The sequence below is a fragment of the Phodopus roborovskii genome, unplaced genomic scaffold (genome assembly GCF_943737965.1).
Source record: "Phodopus roborovskii unplaced genomic scaffold, PHOROB, whole genome shotgun sequence".
NCBI lineage: Eukaryota > Metazoa > Chordata > Mammalia > Rodentia > Cricetidae > Phodopus > Phodopus roborovskii.
The window spans coordinates 10,343,367-10,370,000 of record NW_026126585.1 but is presented as its reverse complement, the minus strand read 5'-3'; the positions used below and the strand labels follow the sequence as shown (position 1 = coordinate 10,370,000).

At 43.5% G+C, this 26,634-nt stretch overlaps 1 protein-coding gene across 1 annotated transcript in view; it reads right to left on the bottom strand.

Moving 5' to 3' along the window:
- The window catches only part of Gpr39 (G protein-coupled receptor 39), a 185,221-nt gene that overhangs the window by 109,646 nt on the left and 48,941 nt on the right, over nt 1-26,634 (bottom strand). The window lies entirely within an intron of this gene.

Here is a 26,634-nt window from a genome sequence, read left to right as displayed (position 1 = left end):
ACAAAATTTAAACCATGAAGACATAAAGAAGAAAACAGCTTAAAGTGGTCTATAATGTGTAATGAAATTAAAGCATGCCTTTGTTTCTTTTCCTGTTAGTAAATGGAATACTGGAAAAAGCTGTAGTTTTTTACAGCCGGGGCTGTAATTCAGTTGGAAGTATACAGAGGGGCCTGGATTTCATGCTAGCTCTCCATAAACCAAGTGTAGTGGTACACACGTGGCATCTCAGGGCTTGGGAAGGGGGGAAAGGCGTATCAGAAGTTCAAGGTCATCTTTGTCTGCACAGTAAGTTCAAAGGCATCCTGGGCATCAAGAGATTCTGTGTCAAAGAAAGCAAGGGAGGGAGGAGAGATGGAGGGAGGGGAGAGAATGAAGGAAGAAGGCAGATGGAGGAGGACGAAGGGGACGGTGAGAAAAGGAACGAGGGATGGAGGAGTAAAAGAAGAGAGAAGGAAGCAGGAAGAAAGAGAGAAAAGAAGGCACTGCAAAGCGGGAAAGAAACAGGACTGTAAGTACAATTACTAAAAGTCTTAATGAGTCGCAGGCACGAAAGTTAAGGCAGAAGAGTGCAAAGAATCTGCTCTCAGCTGGATCTGGTTTCAGGAGAGACGCTGGTGGTAGTCACTTGAGTTCTCTGTGTCCTTCACTTCCCACACTTTTTTCCCCTTTGGCCTTTCCCACCTGTCCAATATCCATGTTTCCTTCTCCTAGTGTTTGGCATACAGACAGACCAATGGAGGGGGGGAGAGGGGCGGGAGCAGGATCAGAAGGAAGGCTAGGAGGGCCTATGCAAGGCCAAGGAAATCTTGGTTGCTTAAGGATGCCCACTTAAAGAACTTTCTATTGGTTATTTAGAATGCATATGCAAATCAGCATCGGCCCACCCACATCCTTCCTGTGTCCACTTACACAGATAGCCACGAAGCTGGGCCACACACTCCAGGATGTCCTCGGGGAAAATCTTGAGGGTGATCCTTGGTGTAAAAGACAGGCGCTGGGCTGGGGACATGGCTGAGGCAGAACAGTATGCACCTTACATCAGTGAGGAACCGGGCGCGACCCCAGAACCCACAGGGAAAAAGCTGAACGTGGCTGAAAGCTTGAAACCTCAGTGAGGGCGGCACCTTGAAAATGGCACCTCCAGTGATGTCCTCTGACCTAACATGCATATGCTCATCCCTACACATAACCCCCCCACTACACACACACACACACACACACACACACACACACACACACGCACACACACAGTCAAACTTTGCAAAAGATAGAGATCAGGGTCTCATCTCTCCAGATAATTGTTTCTGTCAGGATAGGAAATTTCCAATGTGACTGCACAAACATGGAACTAACAGTTGGAAACCAAATATAACTAAAAAAAACAATATCAGTGAAAATGGACTTTTGTCCCCTTCTGCTTTGACACTGTCTTGTGATCCTGCATTCCCTAGGAGCCTGGGTACCACTCTGACTCTACAGAGCCATCAGGCTCCATATCACTTCATCAAGGATGTTAATGGCTCCTGGCAGGGACATGTGGTCCATATTGCTAAGAGTCAGGAGGCCGGTGGCCCAGCAATACCAGGCCAAAGGGAACTGATGAGAATCCGCATCCAATTTGCATAGATTTGCGCAGTATGTCAGAAACACTCTGAGTCTCTAACAGACCCAGCCCCCGGGAGAAATGGAGAGAAGGCAGAAAGGGTGGATAGATGATTGGCTCCTGCTAAAATCTATGCTCTGAATAACACTCATACTTTTAATTGCCTTGTTGGTGATTCATATTATAATCTTTTCTAAAAAAATCATTAGGCTGTTCTTTTTTATTTTTTTTCAGGCTGCTGTCTTTGTTGTAAGGTGACTTTTTTTTTTTTTTTTTTTTTTGATTTTTATATCGTTTACTAAAAGTTAAATCAGCTTACAAAATGACGTTTCCTTACAGCATTTTCATACATAGTTTGAGCTGACTCTCCTCCCCTCCTTTTCCTCCTCCTCATCTCCCTGCCCCCACCCCAGCCATGCCCTTCGACCCCCAGGATTCCCCTTCTGCTTCCACACCTCATATTCTTACCCTCCTCATACTCGCACTTGAAGCCTTTCTTGGAACAGACAGACTCCACAAACAAAATGCTTGCACAAGGATGTGAGTTCAGATTCCAATCACCCATGTAGAAAGCTGGGCACAACATGCATGCATGCCTATAATCCCGGCACTGTGCGGGAGGGGGCAGAGACGGGAGGATCCTCTGGTCAGTGGGATGACTCAGAAAGCTCTGGGTTCTCTGAGAGACCTTATCTCAAAGCAGACTTGGAGAGTCATAGAGGGAAAAAAACAAAGTTGTCTTCTGACCGGCACACTGACACACAGACCTACACCTACACACACACACACACACACACACACACACACACACACACACACACAGTACCTATACCTCTCTGGCTTTCTCTCTGCCTCTCTGTCTCTCCCCACCTCTGTCTCTCACAGAAGTCCCTCTATAGTTTTCTGGCCACAACCTACACTCATGCCTCCATAAATACACACATAAGCATGAGAAGGTACACTCAGTATTTATTTATTTATTTTGGGTGTGATTTTTCTTTCTTTCTTTCTTCCTTTTTCCTTTTCCAGCAGCAAAAGCAGCTCCAATTAACACACTTTCCATGCCAGAGGTCCACAAGTGCCTCCACAGGCCCCATAAATAACAACTAATGCTAGGTTCTATGTAGAAAAATATGATCCTGTGCTCAGATATTCACCCAGCCAGGAGGAGAGACTGGTAAACTCGCTGAGCCAGGCTTACCCTTGTTCTCGGAAATGATGGAGCATAAACTAAAGTGTTTCCATGGTGGGAGGGAGGCGCAGTATCCAGCCATCTGTGCTTTCCTACATCACTAATTGGGAATAATTCCATTGCTCCTGGAACCCAATAGTTGTGAGTTTCTGGGAGCAGGGCTGGTTTCCCAGGCCTTCCCAGCGGCTGTTGTCTGGCACAAATGAAAATTGGAAGTTTGAAGGCAAATTGCTCATTAAAACAACCTTGAGGAAAGGGTCCCTTCCTCTTTGAATCTTGAAAGACAGTAATGAGTAAGTCAGCAGGCTGTGCAGAGAAAACCCTTCCCTTGTCCCTAAATTAATTTCCAGTGGCTAGGGACCCCAGAGGAGCAAAGCTTTTAAACGTAAGGGTGGGAGGTAGAGATGGGCTGGGGAGAAAGGAAACACAACCTCTGGCCAGATACTGATCAAACTTCCCCAAGACTGCTTCTCAGGAGAAAAACCCACCAGCTGCTCCCTGGCAGGAAACTTGAAACTGTCAAGAAATTCCATTTACTGCCAGCTGATGAGTCGGCACGGCATGCAACTTCTCCTGCCTTAAGTGGAATTTCACTCCAGCCTCACCACACAGCTGCCGAGGTCAGCAAAGAAAGCCCTTCAACAATATGAGCAGTAATGAACACGGCCATCCCAAAACGCTTGGCCAGGAGAGGCAGGCCAAGCAAGAGAGAATGGGAGCTGTCCTATTCTGACCTTGGCAGACCCCACGGTCTGGGATGTCTAAGCTGAAGTCACATGCTGACCTCACCAGCCCCCAACAGTCCTCATTCTGGACAGTGTCTCCATCCTAGCAAGGGCTGGCCTTTGATGCCTGGCCACATCCCAAGGAGCTACAGCCACTCTCAATCCAATGAGCACGAGCATCTCATGCTCTGTCTGTATGCCCTTCCTTCTTCAAAGCTAAATTAATTCCATGCGTTCCGTGGAGCTTTCTGGAACATTCAAAAGCAGGATGACCGTTCCCTTTGAATAGACCATGTCTGCTGGTTGGTTTTAAATGTCCACTTGCCACAACTGAGAATACAGCCTCCATTGAGGAAGTGCCTAGGTCAGGTTGGCCTGAGAGCATGTTGAGGGGAGGAGAGTGCTGTCTTCATTGTCTAATTTATACTGAAGGGCCCAGCCCACTGTGGATGGTACCATTCCCTAGGTGGGTGGTGAGGGGCTCTATAAGGAAGCTAGCTGAGCATGAGCCCTCACAAGCCATCTGGTATACTTCCTTGGTTGTGGGTGAGTTTTCTGGGCAGAGGTGGAGCAGAGTGGAATGACAGTCCCTCCGTGATGGATTGTAAGCCAATAACCCCTTTTCTTTCCCTGTGCTGTTTTTGGTCCATATATTTTACCACAGCAACAGAGATTCAAGTAGAGCACCACACATTCCCACCTGGACATTCACACTAGCAGAAGTTCCCATAAGACGCCTGTCTGAGTTCCTGACCTGTTACTGTGGAGAGTCGCCGTGACAAGAGCAACTCTTATAAGAAGAAAGCACTTAATTTGGAGCTTGCTCATAGTTCCAAAGATAAGGCCATGACCATCAAGGCAGGAAACAGACAGGCATGGTACTGAAGCAACCGAGAGCTTTAGGTCCTCATCCATAGGCGGCAAGCAGAGAGATAATTGACACAGTGTGGACTTTTCAAACTCCCAAGATCACTCCCAGTGACATACCCCCTCCAGCAAAGCCACACCTACTAAACCCAACAAATGTATGAGCCCATGGAAGACATTCTTATTTAAACCATCACAACCATGGCAGCATCTCTCTCAGATGTCTTTGATTTGGAACCAAGACTAAAATCTGGAAGCCACCAGGGCTGTGAACTACATTTATTTCTTCCCTGTCCCCACAGAGGTCTATGATGTCAGCTTCTTACTGGGCTTCACTTCCCTCAAGCACCTAAGCCCAAGTCACTCAATTCCTAGTGATCATCTCATCTCTGCTTTTCAGGCTCTACCACTCTGCTTCAAAAAGTATTTGAAGAGGCTCGTGTGTGTGTGTGTGTGTGTGTGTGTGTGTGTGTGTGTGTGTGTATGCCAGAGAAATGGGGGGGGAATCAGATGATAATAAATAAGCTGTGTCCTTTCCAAGCCAAGTTTGGAACCCTGATCCTATGATCACTACCTGCCAGACAAGATATGCCCACAGGTGCAATAGTGGTATGCTTATTCTAGGGGAAACCAACCACTTCCTCATTGGATTAGGGACCTGCTCCTTGGGAGAAAATACGTTTATGATACTGTAAACTTGGTCAAACACCTATGTCTTGGGTGGTCACTGACCTTATGAGGAAATCTGCTACTGAGCTCTGTTAAATGGACATGTAGTAAACTGCTGCCTAATTAGGTGTTTTAAGAAGGGTCCCTTAATGTCTTATCCTCTTTAGAAATGGATGGATATAAATGGAACATTTCCAGTGACCCAAAGCACAGAGATAAACATGATCAGAGGGAATCAGAACTCAAGGTGAATGTTCCCTATGATTACAATGATCCTATGGCCCAGGTAAGGCTCAATCACTTTTGGACCCAAGGCAGAGGGAAATCACTCCATTGGGTGCCATAATGGGAACCCTGTATGGGTAGCCAGAACAGGAAATAATGACTGCATGATATAAGGGTCCCTTAGTGTTGATGAGGCAAAACGGAAAAGATGCTTGCTGTATTAGTCATTTTTTTTCTTATTCTTTTGACAAATACCTGGCAAAAGCAACTTGAGGAAAGGTTTATCTTTTAAGTTCATGGTTTGAAGGCACAGTCCATCATGGTGAAAAGTCCTGACAGCTGGAGAGATGGCTCAGTGGTTAAGAGCACTGACTGCTCTTGTCCAGAGGACTGGGGTTTGATTCCCAGGGCCAATATCTGTAACTCCAATCCTAATGTCCTCTCCAGGCTTCCACGGCCATTGCACGTGTGTGGTGCACAGACATACATACAAGCCAAACACCCATACACACAATTCTTTTCTTTTTATTATTTTAATTTGAACAAAATTGAAGAGTGGATAGGCAAAATATTTATGTGGATAATGGCATCCAACACCAAGCCTGACAACCTGAGTTTCATCCCTGGAACCACATGGAAATTGCCCTCATACCTCCCAAACATCAAAAAAAAAAAAAAAAAAAAAAAAAACTAACAAAAAACAAAAAAAGAACCCAAACAACAACAAAAACAAAAACAAACATAGTGCCCTGTACTTGTAATCATAGCCTGAGAGCTGGTAGAGCCACACAGATCCTTAGAGATTGCTGGCCAGCCAATCTAGACTACTTGGCAACCTTCAGTCCAGTGAGAGAGCTTGTCTCAAATAAAAGGTACACAGTACCTGAGCAATGAAATCTGAGGCTATCCTCTGGCCTCCATGTACATGTGTACATATGTATACACGCATGCATGTGCGCACGCACACACACACAGAGAGACCTTTCAAACAACACAGAAAGGAAAGTATGGAGTGAATGAACAAAAGAAATTTACCGGTGCAAAGTTAGGCTTAAGAATTCAACCCAAGGTTTCAATGTAGAGAAGGAGCACATGGGAGGTCTAATTTAGCAGAGAGGAAGGCAGATGCGTGGTATGCACAAAACTGTCTCTCCAGAAAAAAATCTTGCTCCATCCCTTGCTAGGCACTTGTGAATGTTCAGCTCAGTGCTGGTTTTAGTTTGAAAGATACTTTAACATTCCTGTATTGTTCCAGTTCGATACTTTTAGAAAATGAATAGGCTTGGTTCTGGTTCAAACTGGCTTACTAGGTGTTGCTGTTTTCAGAAACTCCTTGGTTCAGTGCTCAGCACAGTAGAAAAAGAAAAAGATTAATTTGGGGCTCAGTGTGGTTCAAGGTTCGCAAATTAGAGTAGCTTTCGTCTCTGGGTCACACTTGAGCTGGTGCCCCACTTATGAATTCAGATCTGAGGTCTAGGATGTGGGTGCCTGGCCCTCCAGGGAGTCTGCTTCCACACCAGCCCACACACGGTTATCTCCGGCTCCCTCAACCCTGGGTACATATTTGAACATGACACTTCCTCTGGGGTGGCATTGCTTTGGGTTCTTGGAGCTGGGGACGAAGGACGGAGCAAGATCACCTGGAATGAAAAGGAGCAACAGGAAGCAAGCTCACCCACTCCCAGAACCTTCCCTCCCTCACTTCCTGCAGGCCTCAGCTTGGAGACCTTCAGTGAGGACTCTTTAAACAGCCTATGTCCTCCTCTGTCTCTTCCACATCTCTTTCTCCTGGTTTATTCTTTCTTTTTTCTCTTGGTTTGTTTGCTTTGTTTGGTTGTCAGGAGTGGAGGCATCTGTTTGTCTCTGTTTTGTTTTGAGGCAGGATCTCATGCAGCCCTGGCTGTCCTCGAACTCACCATGTATCCTGGCATGACCTTCTCCTACCTCTACCTGTCAAGTGCTGACATCATAGGCAGCTCCACCACACACCGTCTAGGTGCTAGGGTGGAATCTGGGCCTTCCTGAATGATAGGTGTTCCCGTTTTCTTTCTAGTTGATTACTGTTGCTGTGACAAATACTCTAACCAAAAACAACCTGGGGAAAGAAACAGCTTGATCTGGCTTACAATTCTGGGTTACAGTCCATCAATGTTGGGAAGTCACAGAAGCAGTAGATTGAGACATAATAATGAGTTTCAGTGTTGTCATTTGTGAGCTGGTAGCTGACAAAAATAAAAAATAAAAAAAACTTTACTAAAGAGAGCAGCAAAATTGGCAATGAGTGATTGGGGGTCATCACAACGTGAGGAACTGTCCCAAAGGGTCGCAGCATTAGGAAGGTTAAGGATTTCTTCAACAACTACAATGTGATTGTACTTGCCGAGGACAACACTCGATATGTGTGCTTCCTATTCACTGGGCTCTCTGTATCCATGGTTACCACACCTGGAGATTCAATCGATCACAGATGAAAATAGTCACAAAATATCCCTTTGGGGGACTGTGGAGATGTAGTTTGCTGTGTGGGGTGTTTGCCTAGCATGCATGAAGCCCTAGGCTCTGTGCTAGCACCACATAAGCATGGAGGAAGATACAAGAGCATCAGAAGTTCAAGACTATCCTCAGCTACACACATTTGAGTTTGGGAACATTTGAGGCCACCCTAAGACCTGGTCTTTAAAATAAGAAAAAGGAATAGAAAAGACAGATACTGAAATTCACCGCATGATGGGATCCTTTGTGGTGATCTTATCTAATCTGCTCAAAGGATGCTAGACGTGACGGACATGAGGAGCATGCTGCTTCAGATAAAAGGACTGAGGTGCAGAGTTCTTGGCTTCAAGTCAGACAGGTTGGCGAATGAGGTGATATTTAAAAGAATAGAAGTAATGAGTGCTTTGCATAACAGAGGCTGCCCCAACTCAGAAGCCACATGCCCAGCCTGAGAAGCCACCATGCACCTATGCAAGCACAGTCTCGTGCTCTGAGCTTGGGCTACGTCTCACCCAAAGAAGGCCAATGACTTCTACAAAAAAAAAAAAAAATCAAGTCAAGAGAAAGCCAGCTCAGGGTCTCTTGTTGGGTGACAATTTCAGGTCACCAACCACAGACAGTGAGTGTAGAAATCCTGTGAGTACTGTGACAAAATTAATGCACAACCAATCTTAGACACCTGGCTAAAATGGAGAAGAACCTCAGAAAAAGACGAAGTAAGGGCTTGGGAGGCATTTGCCTTGCAAACACGAGAACCTGACTAAATTCAGTCCCTAGATGCTATGTACAAAGGCAGGGTGTGGTGTGCATTTTTTAAATGCTAATCCAGAAAAGACAGAGACAGGAGGAGCCCTGGGCCTATCTGGGTGACCAGCCTTGTTTAATTGGCAAACTCCAGACAAGACCCTGTCTCAAAACAAATCCAAAACAAGTTGGACAGCGAATTTCACCCCAGCTATCTCCTAGTTGCTCTGCACACCAGAGCCATAGATTTAAATGACAATCTCCCTTGGTCTTGGCCTGGAATCTGTACTGGCATCATCTGTATCCTCTGCAGCAGGAGCCATGGAAAGGAAATTGGAGTCTTCTCACTGAGGTAAAGGGAGTCTCCAGAGAGAACTTGATTTTCCCTGAGCTCTTCCTTCCGACCTCAGCCCACTCGAGGCCCATTTCAACAGCTGTCTAATATCACAATTTAACAGCTCCTTTTCAACAAAAATATTTCATATAACGGCCGAAGCTTGATTGTCCACTGGAGATACTCCATCTAGACACATGGAGGTAGTCCTTGCACCCGCCTCTGTCTACCACTAGAAGGTGTTCTTGATGGACACTCTTGCTCAGACATCTTTTTGAAATTAATTCATTTTATTTTTTAACTTTACGCATCAATCCCAGTTCTCTCTCCCTTCATCCAGCTCCTCCCACCTTCCCCTCACCCCACCCTACATCCTGCCTGTGTCTAGGCCGAGCAAGGCATCTCTCCATAGGAATGAACTTCAAAAAGCCAGTTCACTTACTAGGGGTAGATAGATAGATCCTGGACCTACTGCCAGTGGTCTCATAAACTGCCAATCTGCCCGAGGGGGTCGGGTTCAATCCTATGTAGGTACTGAATTTTCACTAATCCCAAAATGGTTCCCTCTGTCAAGATATTTCTTTACTCTCCCTCTCTGTTCTTCCCCCAAGTTGACCTTCCCATTCCCGAATGTTTTCCTCTCCTCCTCCCTTCCCTCCTCCCCTCTCCCCTTCCACCCTCTACCCTCCCTCCCATGCTTCCAATTTACTCAGGCGAACTTGCCTATTTCCACTTCCTAGGCATACCCATGTATGTTTCTCTTAGGGTCCTCTTTGCTACCTAGGTTCTTTGGGGTTGACAACTATAGTCTGGTTATCCTTTGCTTTAGGCCTAATATTCACTTATGAGTGAGTACATACCATGTTTGTCTTTCCAGATCTGGGTTACTTCACTCAGGATGGTTTTTGTTTGTTTGTTTGTTTTTCTAGTTCTGTCCATTTGCCTGAAAATTTCAAGATGTCACTGTTTGTTTTCCCTGAGTAGTACTCCATTGTGAAAACGTACCACATTTTCTTTATCTATTCTTTTGTTGAGTGGCATCTAGGTTGTTTCCAGGTTCTAGATAATACGAATAATGCTGCTATGAACATAGTTGAGCAGACTGATCCAGACCCTCTGAATGTCATTGTTAGTTAGGAAGATTAGGCAGTCTGGGGCCTCTGGTAGTGGATCAGTATTTACTTCTAGTATACAAATGGACTTCAGAAGCCCATTCCACATAGAGGGATACTCTCTCAGCCTAGACACAGGGGAGGGCCTAGGCCCTGCTCCAAATGATACGACCGACTTTGAAGATCCCCCCCTGGAAGGCCTTGCCTTCCCTGGGGAGCAGAAAGGGGATGGTATAGGGGTTGGGGGGGGACAGGGGAGGAAGGGAGGGTGAGGGAACTGGGATTGGCATGTAAAACAAGCTTGTTTCAAATTTAAATAAAATTATTATCATAAACATAGTTGAGCAAATGTTCTTGTGGTATGAGTGTGCAACGTTTGGGTATGTGTCCATAGTGGTATTGCTGGGTCTTGAGGTATATTGATTCCCGATTTTCAGAGAAACTGCCATACTGATTTCCAAAGTGACTCTACAAGCTTGAAATCCCACCAGCCCAGCCATGGATGAGTGTTCCCCTGACTCCATATCCTCTCCAGCATAGGCTGTTATCAGTATTTTAGATCTTAGCTATTCTGAAAGGTATAATATATATCTCAAAATTGTTTTGATTTGCATTTTCCTGATGGCTAAGGATGTTGAGCAATTCCTTAAATGCCTTTTGTCCATTTGAGTTTCTTTTGTTGAGAACACTCTGTTTGGATCTCTATCTCATTTTTTTTTTTAATTGAATTATTTGGTATTTGGGTGTCTAGTTTCTTGAGTTCTTTGTATATTTTGGAGATAAGCTCTCTGTCAGATGTGGGGTTGGTGAAGATCTTTTTTCATTATTTAGGCTTCTATTTTGTCTTATTGACTGTGTCCTTTGTCTTACAGAGGCTTCTCAGTTTCAGGAGGCTCCATTTATTAATTGTTGCTCTCAGTGTCTGAGGTCTCAAGAAGTGGTCTCCTGTGCAGATATGTTCAAGGCTACTTTCCACTTTCTCTTCTATGAGGTTCAGTATGGTTGCATTTATGTTGAGGTCTTTGATCCATTTGCTCTTGAGTTTTGTGCATGAGGATAGATATGGATGTATTTGAACTCTTCTACATGTTGACCTTCAGTTATACCAGCACCATTTGCTGAAGATGCTTTCTTTTTTCCAATTGTATAATTTTAGCTCCTTTGTCAAAACTCATGTTTTCATAGGTGTGTGGATTAATATCAGGGTCTTCAATTCCATTCCATTGGTCCTCCTGTCTGTTTTCATGCCAATATCAAGCTGATTTCATTACTAAAATATTATTCTATAATAAAACTTGAATGCTGATGCCTTTCAAAGTTCCTTTATTGTACAGAATTGTTTTGGCTATCCTGGATGTTTTATTTTTCCACATGAAGTTAAGTATTGTTCTCTTGAGGTCTGTGAAGAATTGTGATGGGTTTTTGTTTTGTTTTGTTTTGTTTTGTTTGTTTGTTTTGAGACAAGGTTTTTCTGTGTAGCTTTGTAGATCTGGCTTGGCCTGAAACTCATGGAGATCTGCTGGCCTCTGCCTCCTGAGTGCTGGAATTAAAGGTGTAGGCCACCACTGCCTAGCTTATACTGGGCTTTTGATGGGAGTTGCATTGAATCTGTAGGTTTCTTTTGGTAGGATTGTCATTTTTACTATGTTGATCTTACCTACCCAAGAGCATGTGAGATCTTTCCACTTTCTGATATCTTTTTTTAATTTCATTCTTTCAAAGACTTACTATTCTTGCCATATAGGTCTTTCACTTGTTTGGTTAGAGTTACTCCAAGATCTTTCATATTGTTTGTGGCTATTGTGAAGAGTGATGTTTCCCTGATTTTTTTTTTTTTTGCCTGTTTATCATCTGTATATAGGAGGGCTGCTAATTTTTGTTGTTGTTAAGTATCCTGTCATATTACTGAAGATCATTTTGTTACATTCTGATTCTCAAGGAGCAAGGGAACTTCAATTTGTCCTCTAACAGGTGAAAGACTGCATTGTAAATGGTGAGCCCACCACTGTCTTTCCCTGATGTCCTGGCTTCTTTATTGAGTATTAGCAGATGAATGTGGTTGTTATGTGCTAAGCAAGCTATAAGGGATGTGATGGTTAATACTCATTAACAATTTGACAGGATCTACATTGGGGAAGGAGTTTCTAGTTGGCTTAATTGAAATACACACACACACACACATATTTATATATCCCATAACCAGGGGTGGCACTACCCATAATAGTCTGGGTCCTTCCACATCTGTTATTATTCATGAAAATACCCCCACAGACTTGCCTACGGGCTAATCTGATGCAGGCATTTTCTCAACTGAGGTTCCCACTTCCCAGAGGACTCTGGCTTGTGTCAAGTTGACAAAAAACTAATCAGCACGCTGGGGGTGGGAGGGCAGAAGGGGAAGAGAGGGGAGGAGAATCAACACAAACCAATTTTGCTTTGTTCTAACAAAAAAAAATAATGCCCAATCTTTCTATGCTAGTAAGAAGATAATAAAAGTTTAGCTTTTTAAGAAAGTGTTCAATACTCAGCACATGGAGCTGTCAGCTGCCGCCGTTAGGCTGCTGACAGCCAAAATTGAGCTTAGGTTAGTTTGCTTACCACCAAATATCTGAGATGATGTTGAGTTACCAGACACCACTAAGGTTCCCTAACATCTCTTACGTCCTCTCTCCACTCGCACACATCACATATTGTACAAATCTGAGTGGCTTTTATCTACTTGATAAAGATCACCATGACTTTGAATAAAGTCAACAGAAATACACTTAGGAATATACATATATACATATGTGTGTATATATGTATGTATGTGTGTGTAATATATATGTGTGTGTGATATATATATATATATATGAATATATGAATTAATTAGTATGGGTTCAAGTTAGAAGCTCCTTGTCACATTTCTGAAGGACAACTTGATAACATGTACAAAAGGCCTTTAAACAAAATTTCGCTTTAACTGTTTCCATTATCCTCAGTTAATCACCATATAAAACATTAAATGGGGGCTGGCAAGATGGCTCAGTGGGTAAAGGTGCTTGCTGCCAAGCCTGACAACCTGAGTTTGATCCCTGGAGCCCCCGTGGTGGAAGGATCTGACCTGCATATGTTTGCCATGGCATGTGCAGCATATCATATGTACACATACACACACACACACACACACAATTAGAATAATATTTGGAAAATTCTGGAAATTATTCAGAAGCTTTAAATCCTACAGCATTTGAAATGGCACTCTACAGACTGGCGCTGCCCACTCCATCCCCATGCAGTCCAGTGTCTACACTGTATGTGCTGCTTTCACACTACATGTAGTACCTACCTCTCCCATCAGTTTAACTGTTCTGGTGTCACAGTTTACATTCAAGGAATGCTTGTTTTACCTAGTGATAGCCCCAAAGCATGAAATTAAATATCCCTAAAACACTGTGTGTGTACAGGTTCACACAACCACTGGGCATCATGAAAACTGTCCCTTGGGTAAGGGGGACATTATACGCTATACAGTATAGGCATTCTGTTTTATTTTTATTTATTTAATTAATTTAATTTAGTTAATTTTTAATTTAATTTAGCTTATTTTTAATTTTTAAAGATTTTTTTTAATGTGTGTGTTTTGCTTACACATTCTGTGTTCCACATGAGTACATGAAACCAGAGGTCAGAAGGGGGTATTGAATTCTCTGAACCTCTGTCATCTGTAAGGGACAAGTGCTTTTACTCCTTGAGCCATCTCCTCAACCTTGGGCCTTCTATTTCAAGGGGTTTACACTGAGGAAACATCTACCTGTATGCACAAGACTTCATTTACAACTCTGCTTCAATGGCTAACATGCTAGCTACTGTAGCCAGATTCTTTACCATGTGCACTGGAATGCATCTGACATAGGCAAGAATTCTCTTTATAAGAGCAAGGCATGAAACGAAACCACAGCGGGTGTTGGTGGCACACGCCTTTAATCCCAGCACCTGGGGAGGCAGAGGCAGGCAGACCTCTGTGAGTTCGAGGCCAGCCTGTTCTACAGAGCTAGTTCTAGGACAGGCTCCAAAGCAATACAGAGAAAATCACAGTACAGAATGAAAGTGATCGGTGGTGAGAATTTCTCAAAGCGAGACTGTGCAGCAGTTAACAAACACTGTGATCTGAGAGCTCAGACATATGGGAAGGCTTGCCTGACAGAGTAACTGAAAAACTGCTAGACTGCAAGTTATTATGCACAGTATGGGTCCCTTAAAATACATGTACACATAGACACATGTCCACACATAGAAACATGAACAACACATAGAAAACACACTCATACACATACATATAAACAAATGTTACACACACACACACATATATGTATATATATGTATATATACATATATATATAGGCACATGCACACAGATAGACACATGGACACAGACACACAAGCAAACACTGACATACCTAAACATATCACATATACACATTTGTATGCATAAAACACACATAAGATACAGATACACACATTCATGTGCATACATGTATATACACATATACAAATACACACGCATGCACATGCTTCTTAGTACAGGGAAAATGATATGATGTTAAGAGCGGTTATTTCTGGGGCTGGAGAGATGGCTCAGAGGTTAAGAGTGGCAGTTCTTCCAGAGGACCCAAGTTCAATTCCCAGAACCCATATAGCATCTCACAACTGTCTGTAACTCCAGTTTCAGGGGATCTGACACTGTCAGACATATATGAAATAAAACACCAATGCATATAAAATAAAACTAAATAATAATCTTAAAAAGAGTGGTTATTTCTGGTGAAAAGAAAAGTTTCAGGTAACATTATTCACAACTTCTCGCAGAGTCAAACAGTGCTTTCTAACTCTTGTTTCAGAATGCAGTCCGCTGTCCAAAGCAAGACGAGTACCCCACGTGTTTAAGCATCAGTGCTGCAATATGCATGCGTGCTCTGTGTGCAGCAAAGCCCCACCTCCCTTCTTCCGGTGACACCACATGCCATGAATATCAGTTCGATGAATGCTTCTTGACATAGTGATACAGGAAAGACCACAAAATTGCACTCCATTAGAGACCCAGATTGTGGCCTTTGAAAATACCCAGAAACGTTTCTTTTCCTTGCTGGTACAGCAGACATAAAAGGACACTTTGTGGGCTGGGAGATGATGAGTCACTGTGCCCACCATCCCCAGAACCCACAGAGAGCCCAGCAGCATGGAGAATGCCTTTACAGGAGCCCAGTGCTGGGATGTAGAGACAGGCTGATCCCGAGCCTTGCCAAGCAATCAGCCTAACAGAAAAGGTGAGTCCAGATTAGGAAAGGAACCCCAAGGTCAACCCTGCCCTCCACTCTTGCCCCAACAGGTGAGTACAACTGCACGCAAATGCACACAAGCAATAAACACATCCCACAATGCTGCAACTATTACTGTTTTTTGAACCCCAAGCCATGATAGGCTGAAACCAAGCTACTTCCTTGGTTGCCTCCCTTGTTCATCCTGGACAGGATTCCCTCAAGTAGAAAACACAGATTTTTGAACAGCATGTGTCCTCCTTGGCCTCATGGGAACCTAGAAGTGGAGGCCTTATGATCTCTGCACAACTCCTGGAGTAAAGAAATAAGCTCGCACTTCTGAGGCTGCTTCTAGCTTAGACAAAGTAAGCACAAATACTAGAAAGATCATTGGATCTGCTTGACCAGCATATGAGTAAAGTTTCCGGGACTGGTCAGATAGCTCGGCAGGCAAAGACACTTGCCACACACCTCATGACCTGAGTCCACTCCCTAAAACCACATGGTGGAGAGAACCCATTCCATATGTGCCTTCCGTTGCTCTCTCTCCCCTCTCTCTCTCCCTTTCTTTCATGCACGCACATACAAACACACAGACACACAGACACACAAACACACAGACACGACACACACACACACACTCTCTCTCTCTAAATAAATAAATAAATAAATGTTAAAAAAATCCTCTTTAAATCAAGTTTCTTAACTGTGAGCATGGTTCAGTTGATGAAGTGCTGGTCTAGCATACACAAAGCCTCGAGTTCCAAGCCCCAAACCACATGTATATGGAAATCCAAGCACTTGGGAGATGGAAGCAAGAAGATCAAAAGTTCAAAGTCACCCTTAGCTACATATGAGTCTGAGGCCAGCCTGGGCTAAATGAGACACTGTCTTCAAAAAGGAAAAGAAAAAATGATTCTAATGAAGAGAGTTGCAACTTTTGTTTTTAAACAGAGATAGAATATTTTGGATAAGGAAATGTCACAACTCTCTAGTGTTCACCAGGACCCTGATGCATAGTCAACATGAAAGCAAGAGATTTGATGGAAGAAGTCGCATGAGATACAGATTATAAAATGTGAACCTCACCTTTACTGTGAAGAAGTGGCAGTCATTAGTGCACCTCTCAGGACTCATCCACGAAGCTTCTTTGGAAATTAATGCAGATTCTCACAACTGGTCCAAGTGCAGAGAGTATGTGTCTGTAGAGTGCTTAGCTCCAGCTGGAGCATCTATACGACACTCTCCCAAAGCCCCAGGGACCATTGCAGAAGAGGGAGTAGAAAGATTGTAGGAGCCAGAGCCCCAGGAAACCAGGGGAAAACACTGCCTCCGGGACATGACAAGCATGCTACACACACAAACTCACAGCAGCTGTGGTTACCTGCATAAGGCCTGTCCAAGATCAAGCCAGTCAATATCTCAGCATGGACAGGGAAGAGAATCATGGGCCAAACCTCTAGTTGAGAAACTATTAGCAGTTGATGGGTGTTGGGGGGGGCATGGTTCAGTCTTCCTAAGGGTGTATGGTCCCTGGTAAGTTGACCATGAGCCAGTGGAGGACCTCACACCCACATGTATATGGGAAACATAGGATGGGTTCGGTGGATTATTAAATAATAAATAAGAATATGAAGTTGGAAAGTGGATGGGGTAAAAGGTGGACCTGGGAGGAATTAGAAGTAGCATTTGGGTAAGTGAATATGATCAAAATACATTGTATGCATATATGAAATTCTCTAAGAATCAATTAAAAATGTATTTTTAAAAGGCCCAGTACATGGAAAATACATAGAAAGAAGTACAAGAGAAACTGTTCTCCAAGATTCCCAGTATCCACATCAGTGGCTCTCAACTGCCTGTCACTCCAGCTCCGGAGGGATCCAATGCCTCTCCACAGGGACCTACACACACACACACACACACACACACACACACACACACACACACACGCACACGCACACACACACGCACACACACCCACGAGCAGACATATAGCATACGCATCATTTAAGAATAAATATAAGTCTTTAAAACTACAAAAAGAGCTTCCAACGGCTCCTCACATAGCCCAATTGGCACATGCACAGCCAGACACAACATGCAGTCAGAATTCATGCAAAGCCAAAATTCTTTTTCCCCTACTTAAGCCACCACTTTGGGAGTCCCTCCAGCCCTGTCTCATTAGCACAGTTGGTGAGCTTCTCAACTATCTCTGACTCATGCTCCTTGGATATCGTCTCCAGCAGATGCCAATGCTGCAAATTCTGTCCTGGTAACCTCTCCCCAGGTCTAGGACAGCAGCTTCTAAACTCATTTCCTCACTTCCTCTCTTACTGAACTTCAGTAAAACTCACAGCACATCTACACTCTGTATTATAATTACTATTACAGTCTTTAAAACTTAATATAAAAATTGGCTGTTGTCCTGGTTTTCTATTTTACAGGTTGGGTTGTTTATCAGAATGGCCTCTTAAATAGGAAAGAGGTCCTCCATGGAAACCACAAGTCAACTTTCAGGTTTTGTGCATTTAAAATTATTTTGGATTCCGCGTGAAAATGGAGCACATAGCATTTCTTTCTTGTGAACAGTTTCTTTTGCTTGGCAGAATGTTCTCAAGGTTGATCCACTAGGCAGCGCGTGATGTAATTCTCTCTTGAGGGCTTGGTAATATTTCATTGAACACACATACACATACTACAGGTGTTTTGTCCCACCCACTAATGAATACTTATTACTTGGAATGCGTTCATCTCCTGGCTATGTGCAGTGTTGCTATAAATGCAGCTATGCAAGTATCCCCTTGAGATCTGCTTTCACTTCTTCTAGGGATAATAGTGAGATTGCTCTATCATATGGTTCAGTGTCATTATTTCTTCCGAATCAAACCATCTACTCCTGGGGAGAGGAAGGAAGCTCATAAGATTTAAGAAGTAAACAAAACTCATAAGACTCAGAAAATAAACAAAATCTACAAGTCCCAAGAATCAAAGAAACTTACACATCTCAGGAAGAAGGAAGAAAGGAAAATAAAAGGAAGGAAAAAACTTGGGAAGTAAATAAAACTTAAAAGGCCCAGGAAGCCAACATTATGTAAATAGTAACAATTATTAAAGAAAGGAAATGCTCCAACCACCAAGCTGCCTTAAGAGGTGCAGCTTTCACGGGTCAACACTTTTACTAGGATGTGCTTTTGGTAATGCAGCTGTGAGTCATATACATCTAGTAAGTAACCGCAGTAAACTCATTTGTTAGGTATGGGTGACATTGTTACTTTGATCTATCATTTGTGCCCTATCTGTTGGTAATACCTGTCTGATGACATGCCAAGAGGGGATGAAATATGCAATATATTGTAATTCCGTTTTTAATTTCAAAGAGATTTTATTTTATTTTGAATTATGTGGATTATATACATGAGTGTAAGTCCTTATGGAGGGCAGGGCATCAGGTTTTCCTGAAGCCTTAGTTACAGTTATGAGCCATTTAACAAGTGTGCTCAGAAATGAATTTGGGTCCTCTACACAAGGGAGAGGAATAGAGAGGTGTTCTTCTCATTATTCTCTCTACCCTCCTCTTTTTAATTATTTGAAGAACATCTATATTGCTTTTAATAGTGGAAGAAACATTTTAGATTCCTACCAACTGTGCACAGGGTTTCTCCATACTCTTGTTAGTGCATACTATTTTCTGGGATCTTTTTTAAATGAAGTTTGTTTCTGATAGTAGCTGTCTGAGATATTCAACTATCAACTTAATACAGCCTAGAGTCACTTGAGATGAGGTAACCTCACAGTTCAGGTTTTAATTTAGTTCAAATTGCCCTATGGCCATGACTTGGGGTTGTGTGGGTGATATCTTTACTGTTAATTGATTTATGAGGGCCAGCCCACTATGGGTGCCACTATTCCTTAGGCAAATGGCCTTGGGTTATAAGAAAGCTACCTAAACATGAGCCTGATGGCAAACCAATAAGCAGGTTCCTCCATGGTTTCTGCTTCAAGATCTTGCTTAAGTTCTTGCCTTGACTTCCCTAAATGATGGGACTGTAACCTGGAAGATGAAATAAACCATTTTCTCCCCCAAGTTGATTTTGGTAATGGCCTTTGTCACAGCAACAGAGTGAACTAAATGGCATCATTGCGGCCTTGAACTTTTCGTCTAATTGATAAGGTTAAACATTACATGCAGATTCCTACTTCTCATCTGTAATGAAACCATTTCCCTGCTTGCCAGCTTCCAAATAAAATACAAACTTATTCAAGACTTCTGTAACCATACCACATCCATTACTTTTACAATTTTAGATTCTGCAACTCAGTTAAATGCCTCATCCTACTCCAAATAGATCCTGCTCTTTCTTTTCCTCCTGCAAATATTTACAGCTCAAATAGCTTCTCCCTTAAGAGGGGTCTTTGTTTTCCCAGCCAGAAGTCTGTGTCACCTGAACACTTAGTGCTTGATTCTCTGCTATGGATTGCATTTACCTTTCCTATGCTGATTTACTCCTAGCTTTTATCATTATTGAACAGAAAGTTCCTCGAGGCCAAAGACTCAGTCCTGATAAGGTATTTATCTCCTACTGTACCTCAGACACTGTGGGCTTTTAATGAACAGTGATGGAATAAAGGCCTCAACGTTTCAACATGTAATCAATTGGTTAACACCATCAAAATGTCTACAATTTCACATCATGTCACTCATGTTTGTGCTGTGGAGCAGGGGAAGAATGAGGAAAGAAGTTTTGTTGCTATTGCTCTATCAGCTTGGGGATATTTGTTTGGGAAGAACTGAGTTGTTTGTTTTGCATTCTCACTCACCCTAATTCCCTTAACTACGTTGTTTAGTACCCAGCCTTAAATCAGGCAAGGAACTGAATGCCAGGGAAGATGGTTCAATTGGTAGAGCCCTTGCCATGCGAGAATGATATCCTGAGTTGTAAAAACAAAGGTGGGCACAGAACTATGCACTTTGAATCCCAGCACTGGGGAGGACAGACACAGGTAAATCTCTGAGCCTTATTGTCAGCTAGCCTAACCTAATTGATGAGCTCCAGGCCACTGAAAGACCCTGACTGAAAATATAAGGTGGGTGGTGTCTTAGTTTCTTTTCCTGTTGCTGTTGCTAAAAATTCTGACAAAGGCAGCTCAAGAAAGGATGGGTTTGTGTTAGCCCACAATTCAGGATCCAACTGTGCATCACGCATGGCAGGGAAGTGGGGAAGTCAAGGTAGTAGGAGCTTGAAGCAGCTGACTGCTCACCTCTCATCCACAATCAGGACAGAGACAAATGCTCCCTGCAGCTCAGCTCCCCATCTCTGCTTCTGTAGTCCAGGACCCTCTCGAGCTAATGGTATCACCCACAGGAGACAGGTCCTCCCATCTCAATTAATGCAAACAAGATGATCCCCCACAGCCGTGCCCAGAGACCCATCTCCTGGCTGATTCCAGATCCTGTTGAATTTACAATTAATACTAACAATCACAGACAGAGTCCTAAAGAAGTATCACCTAAGGTGAGGTTGGATTTCTCATACACACACACACACACACACACACACACACACACACACACACACACGAATACCAAGCAGATCCCACCTTAAGAAATTAAACAGATAGCTAGTTTATGACCCTCCTTGGAGCTATGAGCTGACATTTAAATTCTCCTCTTCCCTTTCCAAATATTAAGCATGTGCAGACAGTCGCTTGCGTTCTGAAACAACTTTTGATGGACCACATTTCAAATACAATTCTGGAAACATATTCAATTACTTCATTTTCATTGTACTCACTCAATGGTAGCTCCTCGCCCAAGTTCAATTAGACTTACTTGAAATTAGAATTCACAGGAATGCATTTCATTTAGATTTACTGGAAGATGTCAGGCACTAGTTAATTGGCCTTGAAGCAGCAGGGCCATGAGGTCCCTCCTGACTGAACTGTCCATCTTTGACATGTAGCTGTTCTTGTTAGATAGCATTGATTGGGTAGCTCATCCAGCCCTTGGGGCCAACCACTGACTATCCAATGCTCTGACAGTTACATTAGATGGAGATTTTAAATTACTTATGTGCACCTTGAAGAGAGCTTCAGGTTGGATCTGGGATGGTCTGTGTTCCATGCCCTGAAACTTCTCATTTGTTTGAATAAATGAATGATTTTGCTTGGATGATTCTATTAACCATTCCCCCAAAACCATCCCTGTGATAGACATTATTTTTGACCCTTTATTTATCCAGAAATTTCTTATTAGTCTCCTCTTGGTGCCTGGTAGTTGGCCAATGGCGAGGAGATTACCTCCTATCCTAAGGAGTCTAGGGCATGTTTGGGAAACATAGCATTAGGCAGCTTATGGGTTCCTAAATATTACAATAATGCTGAGTCCCAATTAATTCTAGTTTGTCTAAAATTGTCAGATCTCAAATAATTAGTCTTATATCCAATTAGGTGTGAGGCTATGTTTCAATTATTAATATGATTAGTGTAAATGGAATGGAATGGACTGCCTTCCATTCTCTGTGGGCCATGGTCTGGATTTCAAATTTTTAAATTGTGAGGATAAGCTGTTTGGCAAACCGTGTTGCCAGTTTCCAGAGAGTGAGACTACTAATCAGCATTCACTAAGTAACCATTATGTGAGCAATTTCTCAGTATGACAAGGAGGATGGGGGATGGAGATGGGGAGATAAAGCAGCTGGTAAAGGGTTTGCCTTGCAAGCAGGAGGACCTGAGTTCCCACCCCAAAACATGTGAAGCTTGTCACCCCAGTGCAGAGAGGCAGAGGAAAACAGATCTCAAGAATTTGTGATTGGCTAGCCTAGCTTGTTGAGTAACCCCAAGGCAGTGAGACATCTTATCTCAGAAATAAAGTGCACAATACCTAACAATGAACAACATTTCAGAGTGACCTCTGGCTTCCACAGGCAAATACAGACACAGGTAGACAGATAGACACACACACCTACAAGGACAGTGTAAGGAGAGAGACTTTGATTTATTAATTATGCACACCATATTGTATTTTCATTTCCTTTTATAGTAGAGGTCTGTAAAAGCCAGACAGTAAATATTTTAAGGTTTCAAAGTTACATGTGGTCACCACTGAACCTATATAAAAACAACCAAGTTAGCACCTACATGAAATACAACACACACACATACATATGTGTGTGTGTGTGTACTTATAGAGGGTGAGATGGCTCTGTAAGTAAAAATGCTTGCTGCCAAGCCTGCTTACCTGTGTCCAATCCCTGAGACTCATATGGTGGAAGGGACAGAACCAACTCTTGTGAGCTATCTTCCTATTTCTACATATGCACCACAATACACATTTGTGAAGAATCAATAAATAAGTAAATGTAATTCATTGTTTAAAATAAAATAAAAAAACAAAAATGAATGTGGGCCTTTGGCATGCCTTATCAGCCTACTGTGTACGGTCTCCTTTCATTTTCTGGCACAGAAGACTGAGCATGGGACCCTGTGCACAACAGGCAAGTACTCTACCAACAAACTACATCCAGCCCTCTTTACACTGTTTATTTTGTGGGCCTTGACAAGTTGCCCAAGATGGCCTTGGACTTACTCTATTGTCTGATGGGAGATGTCATTTTGTATATGTTTCTCATACTGGTTAATGAATAAAGCACTGTTGGCCAATAGAAAAGGAAGATAGGAGGGACTAGGAGACAAGGAGGAAATAGGAAGTAGTAAGGAGGAGTCAGCATGGGGAGTCTGGAGAGAACAGAACCACCATTCCTCCACTCTTGGTAAGACCACATGAAAATACGTAGAAATGGGTTAATAATTAAGACAGAGCTAGCCGATAAGAAACTAGTACCTTGCTAACAGCATTATATCAAATACAGAGTCTCTATGTATTATTTGTGGCTGGCACGGCAGCGGGACAAGACTAGGCGGCAGGAGGAAAAAAAAAACCTGTACTCCTTATAATAGTCCAAGAAGGCAATAAAGTTATTACCCTCCTGCCTCAGCCTCTCAAAATGGATGGGGCTTCTAGCTTGTGTCTCTGAGCCTGACCTCTGACCTGTTCCTGAGGCTGTGCCCAAGAAGCCCTTGTGTGCCTGAATCTCTGTATTCTCTACCAATCATTCAAGTCCCGCTTCTGACTCACGGCTAACAAATCTCCAAATAAATAAGCAACTTTTCCGATACACCAATTTATTTTCAAGGCTGTTTTCCACCTAGTGAAGTGGTTAGTATTACTTGTACTGGGTCCGTGTGACCCAATACAGCTAGAGGACTGTGGGTAGACAGTGTCAGAGGTGGAAGAGCAGGAGGAAGAATCTCTGAGGCTGTGGCTCCTCCCACCACAGCTGGAGACAGATGTGCCTGTCTAGAGAAGCTGACCCCACCAATTAGGGAGGGATGCAGAACTATATTTATCAGTGTTCTGTCACTGTGGAAAAATACTTGAGATCCACCAGCTTCCAAGAAGGAATTTTTTTTGGCTCCTGAGTACAGACTTTGCCCTGTTGCTTTGTGGCTTGTGATGAAGAACACCATGGTGGAGACAATCTGCTTACCTCGTGGCGGCTAAATGGTAGAAGAAGAGAGAAAGAGGTCCAGGTTCCAGTATACCTATGTGACGGTTAGCTTTGTCTGTCTGACACTCCCTGTGATCACTCGGGTAGAGTGTGAAAGAGGAATGATCTACATTAGTTTGGCCTATGGTACGTCTGTGAAGGGTTTCCTTGTTTGGTTACTTGAGGTAGGAAGAACCATCTTGAATGTGGAAAGGTGCACTTCATAGGCTGAGCCACAAACTGTTTAAGGGAAGAAAAAGCGAGCATGCCCACATGCCCACATTCATTTTCTGCTCCTGACTGTGAAATTCCTGTCTTAAGTTCATGTGATGTTCAACGGTAACCTGGGAGTGAGAGCTAACATCAATCCTTTCTCTTCTGAGTTGCTTTCTGTCAGAGCCTCAGTGACAGAAAGGAAATAGGCTGCCCTTAGACGACATGCCCTGTCCCCTTCAATCTACTGACCCTTTGAAGGTCCCACCACCTCCCAATAGCACCAGCAGCCTTTAACACATAGGTCTTTGGGGATATATGTAAGACCCAAATCATTTCAGTCCATGTGGGAAGGAAATGGTAGACTCAGCCTCTTCCTTCCTGTAGGGGATTGTGCTAAGGTAAAACAGCTCTCTGTGGCAGCTGGGAATCGGGCCTCTCGGAGTGTTGCTGATACTTTAGACAACTGTGGTACCCTCTGCTTTCCATCCATCTCTACTTTCTCTTCCCTCCCCATTCTCAGTGCCCATATATGCTTCAACCCACCTTAGGCCATAAACTACATCAAGGCTTGGCCTGTAGAGATTTTGAACTAGAAAAACTGGGGCCAAGAGACCCCCAATATAAGACTTTCTGGAACAATGGGTTTTTCAGCATGACTAGGAGTAGGAAGCAGGCCTTTACATCCCAGGAGGAGTTGAACATGGTCACGATAATACACAGCAGGCCTGGAGTGTGCTTGGGGATTCCTTGACTGACAATATTCTGGGGATGAATCATAGATCACAGTGAACTCCAAGGTACTGGATAGATTGGAAGCTGAGTAGTATATTGCTTAATTTGTAGTTTATAAATAAATAAATAGACACACACACATGCACACGTAGGGTTACATGTGAGTGCAAACTGCAAAACAAAAGGCTAACACCATTTGCTACAACGAAAAAAGGAAATCACAGTCCCTTCACCCTGCTTCCGGACTTAACTCAGTTCAAAGATATATCCCTGTTCAAGCTGGTACATGCGGACACGGGTTATCAGTCAGGAAGCCCAGGGTGAGAGGGTAGTGGGGTTCATTGGGGGAAGAATTCTGCAACACCAGTTCAAGTATGTGCAGAGAAGGTATCTGTTTTTGCTCTACAGAGACACAGAATCATATTTCAGGGCAACTTCACCTCTGAGAAATTCCGGAAATTTCAAGAACTGTTAAGTACTGGGTCTGAGCCGAGACTAATACAAGAAGTTTAAAAAGAAAAGCCACCAAGGCTTTCAGGCTGAAGCGTGTCCTGAGTATCACATTAACCTAATTTACATTGTGCCGAAAGAGGCCACCGGGCCACATTCTGGTTATTTTCCCAGCCCCTGGGTGTGTAATTGGCATAGACCCACTCTGTCAGGAGCAAGACCCTCTCACTGTTTCCGACTGTGCAGGAAGAGTTGGTAGGGGAATAAGAACTAGATGCAATTGCCCCTGTTCTACAGAGATGATAAAGTGCGGGCAATATTGCATCCCTGAAGGGATGGAGGAGATTAAGTGCCCAACGCAAACCCTGAAAGATGGGCAAGCAAGATAGGCCCATTGGTGCAATAGCAGCACAGAGCTGTCAAAGACAGCCAGCAGCTTTCTGATTGGATGTGAGGGGGTTCATAACTAGAGGTATAGGTTTGGTGAAAAGCCTAACCCTGCAGAGGTCATAGTCCCGATACGTTGTCATATTCTCTAAATGGTCCTGCAGAAGACTATATACCAGGCTTGCAGGAGTTTCTATCTGATAGCCCATCATGCACACAGGGAGATCCACAGGAGAGCTCAAGAGGCCCCACCCCTCCCTGAAGACCAATAGGCAATTGGCATTTGCTGGGGAGGAGGGAGAGACATTGTCTTCAGAGGTGGCACTCCCGGTTGCCCATACTCCTGTAAAGAACTTCTCGCTCACGCTCACGCAAGCAACTCTAATTAAACTCGGTGAGTCAAAAACAAACCAAAGCAAGACAAACAAAGAAAGCCATGAAAGTAGGACGAGACTTGTGAAGAAGAAGAAAGGGTCCATCAAGAGTGGGCGGGAGATCAGGAGGCTAACAAGGGATGGTGAAGGTGATCAGAATGCACTATAACAATATGTGTGCAAGAAGCTGCCGAAGAATAAAAGGGAAAAAAAGAGGCCATAGCCCCCAACACAGGCCCTCTGCCCCAGTAACCCTTCCCCGGGTAGTCATCACTCATGCCATCACTCCATAAGGATTGTCTCAGTGTCAGCCACTATCACTAACCACCTTATTCCACACCTGTCTCCCCTGCCCTCCCTCCACACAGCGCCCTCAGCTCTCACAGATGCCAGCCGCTAGCTTCTTGTCAGCAACAAAAGAGTCACAAGTCACTGACAAGACTTCACAGGCCACGAAGGTATTCACTCACCCTCAACCCGTCTAGCTCAGCCACAAATGCACCTCAGACCAGACTTGGCCATACCCAGTCATGACTGCAGCCCCTGTCTACACGGAGGTGCGGGTGTGACTGTTTTAAGCAACAGTCCACTGTCTCGGGCGGGGAAGATCTGCCCTCAAACCCATAATCTCATCCCATCCTGTCCCATCCCGGTACTTAAAG